Source organism: Dasypus novemcinctus, chromosome 17 (genome assembly GCF_030445035.2).
Source record: "Dasypus novemcinctus isolate mDasNov1 chromosome 17, mDasNov1.1.hap2, whole genome shotgun sequence".
In the NCBI taxonomy this organism is placed as follows: Eukaryota; Metazoa; Chordata; class Mammalia; order Cingulata; family Dasypodidae; genus Dasypus; species Dasypus novemcinctus.
The window spans coordinates 22,267,309-22,282,240 of NC_080689.1; positions in this window are offsets into that span (position 1 = coordinate 22,267,309).

Consider the following 14,932-nt stretch of genomic DNA (forward strand, 5'->3'; position numbering starts at 1 on the left):
TGAGCTAAAACTATAGTGGTGTCAGTTATATCCATTAATGTCTGTAAAGAAATAGTTTTATTTAAATAATTCTTTATTCCATCTTCACAAGTGAGATGTGCTTGTTCTTTTCAGTGTTTGTAGAGAAATAAGTCATGAGTTTATAAATTATTTTATACAGATGAAAACAGCTTCCATTTAAAATAATCTCCCCTTATAACATTAAGTGAAAAGGAGTAATATTCGTTAAAACAGTAGGGGTAGCCCTATGATTAAAAAAAAAGGCATTTTATTCTAAAAAAATTCTGCTTGAATTACTGTCAGAAGAGTCATTTTAACAGTGTGGGAGTAGAGATTTAACTTCCTGAATGGTTTGAAGCACAAAACAACTCATAGCAGAAAGTTCAAAGTTGAAGCAATTTCAACAGCAAGTAATAAACTTGCCTGATATGGCAGCTGGGAGAAAAAGTGCTATTGATTTTGAATATCATGGTAAATTCTTATTTAAGGATTTTAATAACAATAATGCTTTGATATATTATTATACTGGTTTTCCAAGATATTCAAATCAAATTTTAAAATCTTACCTCATGAATTCTGGAATAAAACTATGCAGTAAAGAGAACATAAATGACATATTTTCTTTCCAGAAAGAGGGAAGATTAGTTCAAATATTTGCACAAATGTACCAAGTAAGGAACAGCCAAACCCAGACAAAAACTAGTCTCAGGCTTCACATGTACCTTCCTGAAATTATGTCAATCTCTTCAGGGACACATTGTAAATACCATTTAGATAATTTTACTGTACCATTTTAAAATTCATTAATTCCCAGTTTTGTATTTATTTCAGCTTTGTGCTCATAATTCACATATATATGCATATTTTAAAAGCAAATTAATGCAATAATATCACAAGAATGCTTTAGAGGTTGAAAATTTTGTTTGAATATGCCTCATCAAATTAATTTGCAAAATGGGCTTCCGATTTATATAGCCTTTAAAGAAATGCAAACCATAAGCTTAAAAAATACTGTATAACACAAAACTGTATCTGTTTTCACTTAAAAAATAGGGTACAGAGGCAATAGTAAATTTTTTGTAATGATTGGTATATCACTGATCAGAAATGGTTTCAAATGGTTATTTTTGTTTTATCATTTAAAAGCAATTTATTGGAGTATATCATTTATACAGGAGCATACATAAACAATAAGTGTATATTAACAGTTTTGAACTTAACAAAACAAACAGGCATAACATCATGCATGACTCCCACACATCACCATACCACAAATGCCTTGCTTTGTTGTGAAACACTTGTAACAAATTATGAAAGAGCATATTCAAAGTATAGCTACTAACTATAATCTATATCTTATATTTTGTATATTTTGCCCCAGCCCACCCTATTACGTTTTTTTTATCCCCCCTTGTGGCTTTTATTTGTGTGCTGTCTGCTCTCTGTGTCCATTTGCTGTGTGTTCTTCTGTGTCATATTTATTTATTTTATTTCCCCTCCCCACTTGTGGCTTGCTTGCTCTCTGCTCTCTATGTCCATTTGCTACATGATCTTCTGTGTTGTTGCTTGTCTCCCTTTTTTGTTGCATCACCTTGCTGAGTGGGCTGCACGCAGCCCTTGTGGGCCAGGTGACTTTCTGCAATATGCAGGCGAGCCTGCCTTCACAAAGACGCCCTGGGACACCAACCCAGAGCCTCCCATATGGTAGACGGGAGCCCAACTGATTGAGCCACAGCTGCTTCCCCGACTCTGTTACTTTTTAGTTCATAAAACGTATAATTTGAAGGTTGCATCAGAGTAAGGAGCTCCTGAAGTCAACTCATGAAACAGGGCAGTTGGTGGTCACCCAGAGCTACATAAAGCAACTTTTGGAGGACTCAAGAGACCAGAGGAATATCTTGCAACATCCTTGACAGTGTGGAAGGAGGAGACTACCCATCCACATAGAGGAATCATGAGTAGAGCCCTCCACGCCATGGAGGTCGGTGCCCGTGGTGTGCAAGTCGCTTCAGGAGCTATTCCTTGGTTGGGGTTGGAAGTTCCATTTCCCCCAACAAAAACAGGAGGAATACATGGTGTGGCATCAACTTCAGCTATTGATTAGTAGATTCGGTGGGCTGAAGTAGAATCCTAGGAACAACTAAACTTTGAGTCTGTCTGCGTCAGAGGGAAGCAAGTGACCACCATTCTGACTCCCCTCTGGGCACGAGGGGAAGTGGCACTGACTAAAAATCAGTGCTTGTAAGGAATGGCTTCTTTCCACCTAGGTTGGGTTGCAGGTCTAGCCTAGCCCCAGTCCCACCTCCAGCAGGGAGGAAACTAGAGGGACCTACACCACTCTCTGGAAAGCTGCAAGCCATGCCACAGAGGCTGGTGCTCATCCTACCCTATGGGTGCAAGCCATCTCAGGAGCTATTCTGTGGCTGGAGCTAGAAGTTCCATTTCCCACAAACAGTGGAGAAAGAGACAGATGTCCACTGACCTCAGCTACTGTTTAGTGGACTTGGCTGGCTGAAGTATAATCCTAGAGCCAGCTAGGGTCTGACTCTGTCCAAGTGGGAAAGAGTCCAATAGCTGCCATCTCAACTCTGCCCCCAGCATGATGGGGAGCCTGGCTGACTGAAATCCAGTGAAGTTAGGGATGGGTTTCTTTCCACCAAGATTGGACTGCAGCCCTAGCCTAGGCTCCATCCCTACCTTCAGCAGGGAGGTAGCTGGAGGGATCTGCACCAGGCTCTCCAGGGAACTGCAAGTGTTCTCTGCTGGCAGAGGCTGAATAGTTGGACAACTGGAGCTGCATCCCTGCACCCCAAGAGAATGAGAGGAGCTGGGTATCCTCAGCCATTCCAAGCATTAGCAGGAGTTTTCAGCCCATACAGATTTGTTGACTGCCTTTGAGCCCTCACCACCTCTGTCCCCCCACAGGATAGGAGGGGGCTGGTGTTGCTTCAACCTCTCAGGGCAACAGTTTTGGGCTGCACAAGTCTGACTGTCAGGCACCAGTGGCTCCACCTCCATTCCCAATAGGACAAGAGATGGACTGTGTATGCCCAGCCTCTTTGGGTAACTGCAGGTGCTTTTGGCCCACACAGCCTGGTCTGGTAGGTACTAGTAGATGCATCCTCACCCTCCAATAGGAAAGAAGGGGGTTGGTCTTTCCACAGCCTTTTTGGACCACAGCAGCCCTTCAACCTGCATGGACTAGACGATTGGATGCCTATGAATCCACCCCCACCCCCAATAGGATAGGAGGGGTTTGGTGTCTTCATGGCCTCTCTGGACAATGGTGGGTACTTTCAGCCAAAAGGGACTGAATTGTTGGGTACCTGTGGATCCAACCCCATGCCTTAAGAGGATAGAAGGCAGCTGGTGTTTCCTCAAACTCTTCAGGCAATGACAGGTATTCTCAGCCTAAAGAGACTGAACTGTTGAGTACCCATAGAACCACCCCTTCCACCCAATAGGATAGGAGGGAGTTGGTGCTTCCTCAGCCTCTCCAGGCAACGGTGGGTACTTTCAGCCTACAGGACTGAACTGTTGAGCATTTGTGGTTTTCTTCCCACCCCCTAAAAGGGCAGAATGGTCAGTACTCCCTAAGCCTCTCAGGGCAACTGCAGGCATATTCGGCCCACAGAGATTAGATTGTTGGACACTCAAGGGGGTCCATTCCCACCTCCAGCAGACTAAGGTAGGGGAGTAAGGGATGTGAAGCTTCATCAGTGTCTCAGGGTGATTACAGACAGTCTTGTGCCCAGCTGGGATTATTATACATTGCTATAGCTCTGTCCCTACCCCTGATAGAGGGGAAAGGTGGGCAAAACTTCATCACTTCCTGGGGCAATGTGGGCAGCTTTAGCCTCCATAACTTACAGCATCAACTACATCCTTGATTCTTACTACACAAACAGCAAGGGAGAAAAGATAAGAAATCCCTAAACTAAAGGGAGAAACTGCACCCAGAATAAATATATCTAGCAAGCCAGATGCAGAAACACCAACAAAAAATTATAATCCATACCAAGAAACAGGAAGAGATGGCCCAATTAATGGAACAAGATAAGCCTTCAGATGACATAAAGGAGTTGAGACAACTAATCATAGAGGTACAAACAAATCCTGTTAATAAATTCAATGAGATAGCTAAAGAGATTAAGGCTATTAAGAAGATATTGGATGAGTACAAAGAAGAATTTGAAAGCATACATAGAAAAATAGCAGACCTTATGGGAATGAAAGGTGCAATAAATGAAATTTAAAATACACTGGAGGCAGATAACAGCAGATTTGAGTAAGCAGAAGAAAGGATCAGTGAGCTTGAAGACACAGCCTCTGGAAGTGAATAAACAAAAGAACAGATGAAGAAAAGAATGGAAAAAATTGAACAGGTCTCAGGGTACTAAATGACAGCAAGAGATGTGAAAACATATGTGTCATGGGTGTCCCAGAAGAAGAAGAGAAGGGAAAATGGGCAGAAAGAATATTTGAAGAAATAATAGTGGAAAATTTCCCAACCATATTGAAGGACATAGATATCCATGTCAAGGAAGTACAACATACTCCCATCTGAATAAATCCAAATAGACCAACTCTGAGACACATACTAATCAGAATGTCAAATGCCAGAGACAAAGAGAGAATTCTGAGAATAGTAAGAGAAAAGCAATGCATAACATATAAGGGACACCCAATAAGATTAATTGCTGATTTCTCATCAGAAACCATGGCGGCAAGAAGCCAGTGGTATGATATATTTAAGATATTGCAGAAGAAAAACTGCCAGCCAAAGATTTTATACCCAGCAAGATTATCGTTTAAAAATGAGGGTGAGATTAAAATATTTACAGATAAACAAAAACCAAGAGAATTTATAACAAAAAGACCAGCTTTGCAAGAAATACTAAAGGGCATGTTACAGCCTGAAAAGAAAAGACAGGAGAGAGAGGTCTGGAAGAGAGTCTAGAAATGACAACTGTATTAGTAACAGTAACTAAAAGTGTCAAAGATAAAATGACAGACAAAATGCAAAGATCAAAATGGATGAAATAAGAACTGCCTTTACAGTAATAACATTGAATGTTAATGGATTAAACTACCCAATCAAAAGACACAGACTGGCAAAATGGATAAGAAAATATAAGCCATCTATATGTTGTCTGCAAGAGACTCACCTTAGACCCAAGGATACCAATAAATTGAAAGTAAAAGGTTGGGAAAAGATATTCCATGCATGCAGTAAAAAAAAAAAAAAAAAAAAAAGTCTGGGGTAACTATACGTATATCAGATGATACAGACTTTAAAAGCAAAACTGCTATTAGAGACAAGGAAAGACATTATATATTAATTAAAGGGATGATTCACCAGGAAAGAATAACAATCATAAATATATATGCACCTAACCAGGATGCCCCAAGATACAAGGGTCAAACGCTGGCAAAACTGAAGGGAAAAATAGACATCTCTAAAATAATAATTGGAGACTTCAATACAACTCTCTCAGCACTGGATAAAACATCTGGGCAGAAGATCAATAAAGAAATGGAGAGCTTGAATATGATAAATGGATTAAACCTATTAGATACATGCAGAACATTGCACTCCTGAACAGCAGGATATATATCTTTTCCTTTCTTTTTAAGATTTATTTATCCATTTATTTCTCTCCCCTTCCCCCCTACCCCAGTTGTCTGTTTTCTGTGTCTATTTGCTGCATCTTCCTTTTTGTCCACTTCTGTTGTTGTCAGCAGCACAGGAATCTGTTTTTCTCTTTGTTGCCTCATCTTGTTGTGTCAGCTCTCCGTGTGGGTGGTGCCATTCTTAGGCAGGCTGCACTTTCTTTTGTGCTGGGCGGCTCTCCTTATGGGGTGTACTTCTTGTGCATGGGGCTCCCCTACGTGGGGGACACCCCTGCATAGCATGGCACTCCTTGTGTGCATCAGCACTGCACATGGGCCAGCTCTGCATGGGTCAAGGAGGCCCAGGGTTTGAACCATGGACCTCCCATGTGGTAGATGGATGCCCTAACCACTGGGCCAAGTCAGCTTCTCTATATCTTCTTTCAAGTGCGCATGGATCTTTCTCCAGGATAGGCCATATGTTGGGACACAATGCAGATCTCAATAAATTCACCAAAATTGAAATTATACAAAGCACTTTCTCTGGTCATAATGGAGTAAAGCTGGAAATCAACAAGCAGCAAATAAAGGGAAAATTCATGTATTTATGGAGATTAAGCAACACACTCTTAAATTGTTAGTCGGTCAATGAAAAAATTTCAAGATAAATCAATATCTTGAGAAAAATGACAATGAGAATACAACATATCAGAGCATATGGGATGCTGTGAAGACAGTGTTGAGAGGAAAATTTATAGCCCTCCATGCTTACATTAAAAAAGAAGAAAGAACTAAAATCAATGACCTAACTACACAGTTGGAGGAACTAGAAAAAGAACAGCAAGCTAATCATAAATCAAGTAGAGGGAATGAAATAACAAAGATCAGAGCAGAAATAAATGAAATTGAGAACAAAAAACAATAGGGAAAATTAACAAAACCAAAAGTTGGTTCTTTGAGAAGATTAACAAAATTGACAAACCCTTATGTAGACTGACTTAGAAAAAAAGAGAGAAGATGTAAATAAATGAAATAAAAAATGAAAAGGGGAACCTTACTACTGACCCCACAAAAATAAGGGAGATCATAAGAGGATACTATGAACAACTTTATGCTAAAAAACTAGACAATTTAGATGAAATGGAAAAATTTGTAGGAATGTACAAACAACCTACACTGACAATACAAGAAATAGAAGACCTCAACAAACTGATCACAAATAAAGAGATTGAAACAATCATCAAAAGGCTTCCCAAAATGAAAAGATGGTTTCACAGGTGAGTTCTACCAAACATTCAAAGAAAATTTAATACCAATCTTAAGCTCTTTCAAAAAATTCAACAAGAAGGAACACTACCAAACACATTCTATTAAGCCAATATCACCCTAATACCAAAGCCAGATAAAGATATTACAAAAAAAGAAAAGTACAGACCCATTTCTCTAATGGATACAGATGCAAAAATCATCAATAAAATACTTAATAATTGAATCCAACAACACATTAAAAGAATTATCCATCATGATCAAGTGGGTTTTATACCAGGCATGCAAGGCTGGTTCAACATAAGAAAATCAATCAGCATAATACACCACATTAACAAATCAAAGATGAAAAATCACATGATCTTATCAATTGATGCAGAAGAGACATTTGACAAAATACAGCACCCTTTCTTGATAAAAATACTACAAACAATAGGAATTGAAGGAAATTTTCTCAACATGATAAAGGCCATATATGAAAAACCCACAGCTAACATTGTACTCAATGGTGAAAAACTAAAAGCTTTCCTGTTGAGATTAGGGACAAGACAAGGATGCCCACTGTCACCAGTATTGTTCATGATAGTGTTAGAGGTTCTAGCTAGAGCAATCAGGCAAGAAAAAGAAATAAAAGGCATCCAAATTGGAAAAGGAGAATTAAAACTTTCATTATTCACAGATGATATGATTGTATATCTAGAAAATCCCTAAAACTCTACAACAAAGCTGCTAGAGCTAACAAATGATTTCAGTAGAGTGTCAGGATACAAGATCAATACACAAAAACCAGTGGTCATTCTGTACACTAATAATGCACAATCTGAAGAGGAAGTCAGGGGGAAAATTCCATTTACAATAGCAACTAAAATAATCAAATATTTAGGAATAAACTTAACCAAGGATGCAAAGCACTTGTATCCAGAAAACTATAATGCATTGCTAAAGAAATCAAAAAAGACCTCAATAATTGGAAGAACATTCCATGCTCATGTATTGGAAGACTAAATATCTTTAAGATGTCTATTCTACCCAAATTGATATACTGATTCAATGCAATCCCAGTAAAAATTCCACCAACATTCTTTAAACAAATGGAAAACACAATTATCAAATTTATCTGGAGGGGTAAAAGGCACTGAATATCCAGAAACATCCTAAAAAGGAAAAGTGAATGGAGGACTCTCATTTCCAGACTTAAAAGCATATTACCTAGCTGCAATAGTAAAAATAGCATGGTATTGGCATAAAGATAGACCATAGACCAATGAAACCAAATTGATGGTTCAGAAACAGACCTTCACATCTTTGGCCAAGTCATTTTTCACAAACCTGTCAAGCCCTCCCAGTTGGCACAGAACTGTTTATTCAACAAATGGTATTGGGAGAACTGGATATCCATAGCCAAAAGAAAGAAGGAAGACCCCTATCTCATACCTCACACAAAAACTAACTCAATGTGGATCAAAGACCTAAATATAAAAGGAAGTACAATAAAGCTCCTAGAAGAAAATTTAGGGAAACATCTTCAAGATCTGGTGGGAGGTGGTGGATTCTTTAACCAAAAGCTTGAGCAACAAAAGAAAACATGGGTAAATGGGACCTCCTCAAACTTAAACATTTCTGTGATTCAAAGGACTTCATCAAGGTGAAAATCCAGCCCATACAATGGGAGAAAATATTTGGAAACCACTTATCTGATAAGGGTTTGATTTCCATTCTATATAAGGAGATCATACAACTAATAATAAAAGAGCAAACAATCCAATTAAAAAATGGGCTAAAGATTTAAATAAGACATTTTTCCAAAGAGGAAATACAAATGGCCAAAAAAAAAAAAAAAACACATGAATAAAATGTTCCGTGCCACTAGCTATTAGGGAAATGCAAATTAAAACAACAATGCAATATCATCTAACACCACATAGAATGGCCATTATTTTAAAAAGTGACAAGAATAAGTGCTGGAGAGGATATGGAGAAATAGGGACACTTCTTCACTGTTGGTGGGAGTGTAAAATGGTGCAGCCTCTGTGGTAGACAGTTTGGTGGTTCCTCAGGAAGCTAAATATAAAACTGCCATATGATCCAGCTATTCCTCTACTAGGAATATATCCAGAAGAACTAAAAACTATGACACGAACAGACATCTGCACACCAATGTTCACAGTGGTGTTGTTCACAATTACCAAAAGATGGAAACAACCCAAGTGTCCATCCACCAATGAATGGATAAACAAAATGTTGTACATACGTATGATGGAATACTATGCTGTGAATGAAATTGGGACATATGTGATAACGTGGATGAGTCTTGAAGACATTACACTAAGTGAAGTAAGCCAGGCACAAAAGAACAAATATTGCATGGTCTCATTAATATGAACTAAATACAATTAATAAACACATGGAATTAAAACCTAGAGTTTAGGTTATAAGGAGGTAAGAGGAGGGTTGAGAAGAACTATGGATGCTTAATGTACATAGAAGTTTTAATTAACTTGACTGTAAAAGTGTGGAGAATGATAGAGTTGAGAGTGACACATTATAGGGAGTAACAACTGGTTTATAAATGGGACTGCAACTGAAAAAGGTATTTTGGGGGAAAAATGCCAATAGAAAGAAAGTTAAATACTAATCTAGGGACCAAAGAACACAGTGAACCCAGAGGTGGCTGAGAATTGTGGTTAAGGGTGTACCTTAACCACGAGATAGTCCTTCTGTGAGCTAGAGCAGATGTATGTACATCACTATTGCAGGGTGATGGGAATATGGAGAAATATGGGAAAACTACAATTGGTGTGGCCTATAGACTGTGGTTAATAGCAATACTATAATATTCTTGCATCAATGCCAAGCTGTACTGTGTTGATAATGGAGGTGTATGGAAAAAGTTTGCCAAATATATTCTATGGACCATGATTGGCGGTAATAGTCTGATGATATTATCTTATAATCTGTAACAAATATTCCACCAGGGTGTGGAGTTGTATGGGAAATCTACACATCTGTATGTTTGTTCTGCAAGTTCACAATATCTGTAACAAAAATACATTAAAAATATTATGGGTTGGGGGAAAAATACACCAAATGTAAGATAAGGAATATAGTCAGTAGTAATATTTTGATAATGGTCTTGCATGGTTTGTAACAAATGTTTCATACAAATGCAAAAAGTTGGTGGAAGGGTGATGTATGAGATCCCTGTGTGATTTAATGTGTGTTTACTTTGTAAGTTTGTAATATTTACTATACAGTTATTGTTTATGTGTTCATGTATGAATGATATACTTCAATAAAAAATTTTAAAAATGAAAAAAACATAATTTATCTAACACGTACAATCAACAGGATTTGGTATAATCACCAAGTTGTCAATTCATCATTGCAACCAACATCAGAGCATTTTTCATTACTCCAAAAAGAAAAACAATAAAAAACAAACCAGTATCATACCCATACGTTAACACTGCTAATTACAAATCCTATCACCATTTTCTATTCATTTACAAATATTTCCAAACAACTGTTTGCCAATTCTGCAGGTTATACCGTTAATCAACATAATGTCCTTCACGTTCATCCAGGTTCATGAACTCATATGCTTCATGACCTCATATCTTCTTACAGATGAATAATATTCCATCCTGTGTATATACCACAATTTGTTTATTCATTCTTCAATTTATGGACACCTAGGTTGTTTCCATCATCTGGCATCTTTGTGAATAATGTTGCTATGAACATCAGTGTGCAGATGTCTGTTTGTGACACTGCTCTCAGTTCTTCTGGGTATATACCTAGTAGTCATATGGCTGGGTCACACAGTAGATCTGTATCTATCTTCCTTAGGAACCACCAAACAGACTCCTACAGTGACTACACCATTCTATATTCCCACCAACTGTGAATAAGCATTCCTTTCTTTCCACATTCTCTCCAACCCTTGTAGTTTTCTATTTTTTTAATGTTGGCCATTCTAGCAGTGTGGAGTGATATCTCATTATAGCTTTGATTTACATTGCTCTAATCATTAGTGATGTTGAACATTTTTCCATGTGATTTTTGCCATTTATATTTGTTCTTTTTAAGAAAAAGGCCTATTTAGGTCTTTTGCTCTTTTCCTAACTGGTTCATTTGTCTTTTTATTGGTGAGTTGTAGTATCTCTTTATATATCATGGATATTAGACCTTTATTGGATGTGCGATTTCCAAATATTTTTCTCCCATTGAGTAGATTGCCTTTTTATCCTCTTTACAAAGAGCTCTGAGTTGTAGCAGTGTTTAATTTTGAGGAGGTCCCATTTACCTATTTTTTTCTTTTCTTGATCATTCTTCGGGTGTAAAGTTTAAGAGACCCCCACCTATTACAAGGTCTTATAGATGCTTCCCTATGTTATCTTCCAGGAGTTTTATGGTCCTGATTTTTATAGTTAGGTCTTTGATTCATTGAAGTATACTTCAAGTTCAGGAAGCATGAGTCTAGTGAATTGACTTTTCTGTTTAAAGATGTTTTTGGCTATTAAGGACCACTTTCCCTTTCTACTTCTGTTGTATTTTGATTGGTATTGCATTAAATCTATAAATAAATTTGGGTAGAATTGATATCTTCACGATATTTATTCTTCTAATTCCTAAACACCTTATGTCCTTCCATTTGTTTAGGTCTTTTTTATTTCTTTTAGCAAAATTTTGTATTTTTCTGAAAAGAGACCTTTTATATCCCTGTTTAAATTAATTCTTAGATATTTGAGTCATTTGATGCTAATGTAAATTGAATTTTTTCTTGATTTCCTCCTCAGTTTGCTCATTATTAGTGTATAGAAATGCTACTTATTTTTGCATGTTAGTCTTGTATCCTGCCACTTTGCTGACTTCACTTATGAGCTCTAATAGATTTGTTGTAGATATTTCAAGATTTTCTAAATATAGGATCATGTCATTAGAGATTAGTGAGAGATTTACTTCTTCTTTTCCAATCTGGATGCCTTTTGCTTCTTTTTCTTGACTAACCACAATGTTGAATAACAGTGGTGACACTGGGCATCCTTATTTTGTTCTTGATCTTAGAGTTCTTGATCTTAGAGGGAAAGCTCTCTACCTCTCTCAATTAAGTATGATGTTGGCAGAGGGATTTTTATATATACTCTTCATTGTGTTGAAAAAATTTCCTTCTATACCTATCTTTCAAACTGTTTTTATCAAGAAAGAATGTTGGGTTTTGCCCAATGCATTTTCAGCAAGATAGTTCCATCCATTTGCCCATAGGACTGAAGCTGCCTCACAATTAGAAATATAGTGAGCATTACCATCCCCAAATCCTCAAGACTGGGGAAAGAACACTGGACTAAAGTAGATTAATTATTATTCTACTACAGATATATTATTCCAGCAATGGAAGAACTTGTATCACTGATAAAAAGACAGTGGCCACTAGAGATTCTGAGGGGAGAGAGAGGGAAGAATAGGTATAATATGGGGGAACTTTCAGGACATTGATATTGTCCTGCATGACACTGCAATGAAGGATATTGGCCATTATATATTTTGTCATCACATCAAATTGTGTGAGGTAAAGTGTAAACTGTAATGTAAACACAGTTAGTAGCAGTGCTTCAATATGTGGTCATCAATTTTAACAAATGTATCACACTAATGAAGAATGTGGTTGATGTAGGAAACTGTGGGAGGGGAGGGGGTAGGGCATATGGGAACACCCTACAATTTTATGTAACATTTATGTAATCTAAAGCTTCTTTAAAATTAAAAATTAAAAAACAAAACAAAACATGAAACAGCTCATAGGATACAGCAAAGACAATGCTAAGAGGGAAATTTATAACCCTAAATGCCTACATTTAAAAAGTATTGCAACTCTACTGAGATACAGGGCTCAACTGGCACATGAATAGACCAAACATGTAAGTCTCTGGACACTCTCTTTTCAATTTCAGTTTTTCTTTCTCTATGATGCTGAATCTATGATTCTTCCATGATTTAAAATCTGCAGTTGTGTGCCTCTAGTATACTTTTAATCTCACTTATTGTGTCTTTCATTCCCATAAACTCTGTTATTTTTCATTCCAATATTTCAAATTTTTCTTTGTACTCAACCAGTGTCTTAATACATTTTATTTCTTTAGCCATGTTGTCCATCAACTCCATGATTTTAGAGATTTGTATGAGCCTCCTTGATTAGCTGTTTCACAGTGTCTCATCTAGAGCTTTAATTTCTTTGCTTGACTCATACCTTGCACATACTTAATGATCTTTCTGGGTCTATATTTATTTATCATTATTTTACTGTTATTCAGTGGAGAGGTCCAATTTTATTCCACCAGAAACAGTTTGGGCAACTCCTTTGCTGGATGATTAAAGTTCTATTGAACCCATGAGCTATGTAAATTAGACACTAATAGAAGATTGTTTAAAACATGTCAGGAACCTTTCACTAACATGATGCCTTGCTGTGAAAGATGCCAGTATATCCCTGTAGAATTGTGGAACAATTAAGCAAGGAGCAAGATGTCTAAGGAGGCCAAGAGTAGTGGGAGATGGGACAAAAAGGACCCTGTAATGGGGTGGAGGCCAGTTTCCAAGGGCATTGGAGAGAAGGCACAGTAAAGGTACTTGCTTGCCTTATTTACTTATTATTACTCTCCCCTTTCCATGCACTTTTCTGGTCTGGCAACAAATGACACTCTTTGGAAGACCTCTCACCTCAGAACCCAGATGGTAGGGGAAAATGCATTCAGTGTAAATCCATGGGCAAAGTGGCACACAAGCAATGTCCTCAGGGTCAGCCAAGTTTTATAAACTTCCTCAGACGCTGTTCTGCTCCCTTGGCTGACCACAGCCTCCCTCTTTCTGCCTCTTTAGCAACAAACCCATCATAGTAGAAAGGGTATTTGAGAAGGCAAATTATCTTTAGTTCCCTGTTGTTTCTGGGTATAAACAATGTTGTGGACCCACTGGCCTAGAAGTATGTGACCCCTCCAATGTAGCAGACCAATTGTACTGGCCAAAATCTGAACTTGGTGGAGGCTGTGTCCCTCCCTCTCTCCTTTCTTGAGTTATGTCCCCTACAATCTCCTCAGTCCATAGGCACTGCAGCCCCTAGCCCTGTGGAATGCAGACTGCTGTTTGTTCCAAACATAGGGGTATGGGCACCCTTCACTGCTTTTGCAGCTTTATTCTTGAAGTTTTTCAGGCAGCAGATACTCCTTTCCTTAGTTCCTATCTCTTCTGGGCAGTGTATGACCTTCCCCTCATGTCCTGAACCCCAGAGCAGCCCTCCAGTCTCCACCTGTCCCCTAGCTATTTTTTTTCTAATCCTCCACCTTCCCAGAAGTCCTCTCAAATTGTTCTTGACTTGTTAGAACACAAGGATACAAATTTCAAAATTTCAACTCAGTCTACCCACGTAATAAAGGCAGTTATATTTGGAAAATATAACTATAGATTAAGCATGTTATTAATGTAAGGAAAGGAAAGAAGTGATTCTATTACCCCATCTAATCTCCCAAAGCTAGCACATGGCAATATACACTCACAACTCAAATATTAGCCTTCCAAAGGGATGTGGTTGATAATGCAAGTAACGGATGTTATCTTTTTAATTACTGATGGCTAAGAGATGGAGAAGTGGAGGTAGCTTAAATGGTTGAGCACATGCTTCCCAGGTACAAGGTCCTGGTTTTATCCCCAGTGCCTCCTAAAAACAAAACAAACAAATGAAAATACCAACTCTCACTGGAGAGTAGATGTAGCTCACTGGCTAAGTAACTGCTTCCCTATTTCAAGGTCCTGAGTCTATTCCCTGGTACCTCGTAGAAAAATAAAAATAAAAAATAAAAAACAAAATGAGCTTTAGAAACAGTATTAATTCCAGTTCCCTTGATGGATAAAAAATTGTCTAAGTCTTCATTTTCTGTATTCTGTCATTAAAAAATCCTCACAATGTATAAACCTAAACATATTTAGGATTCTTTTAATTCTCTTTTATTCAAGTCAAACTGATTATAAAAAATATTGTGGAAAACTTCCCATATACAGG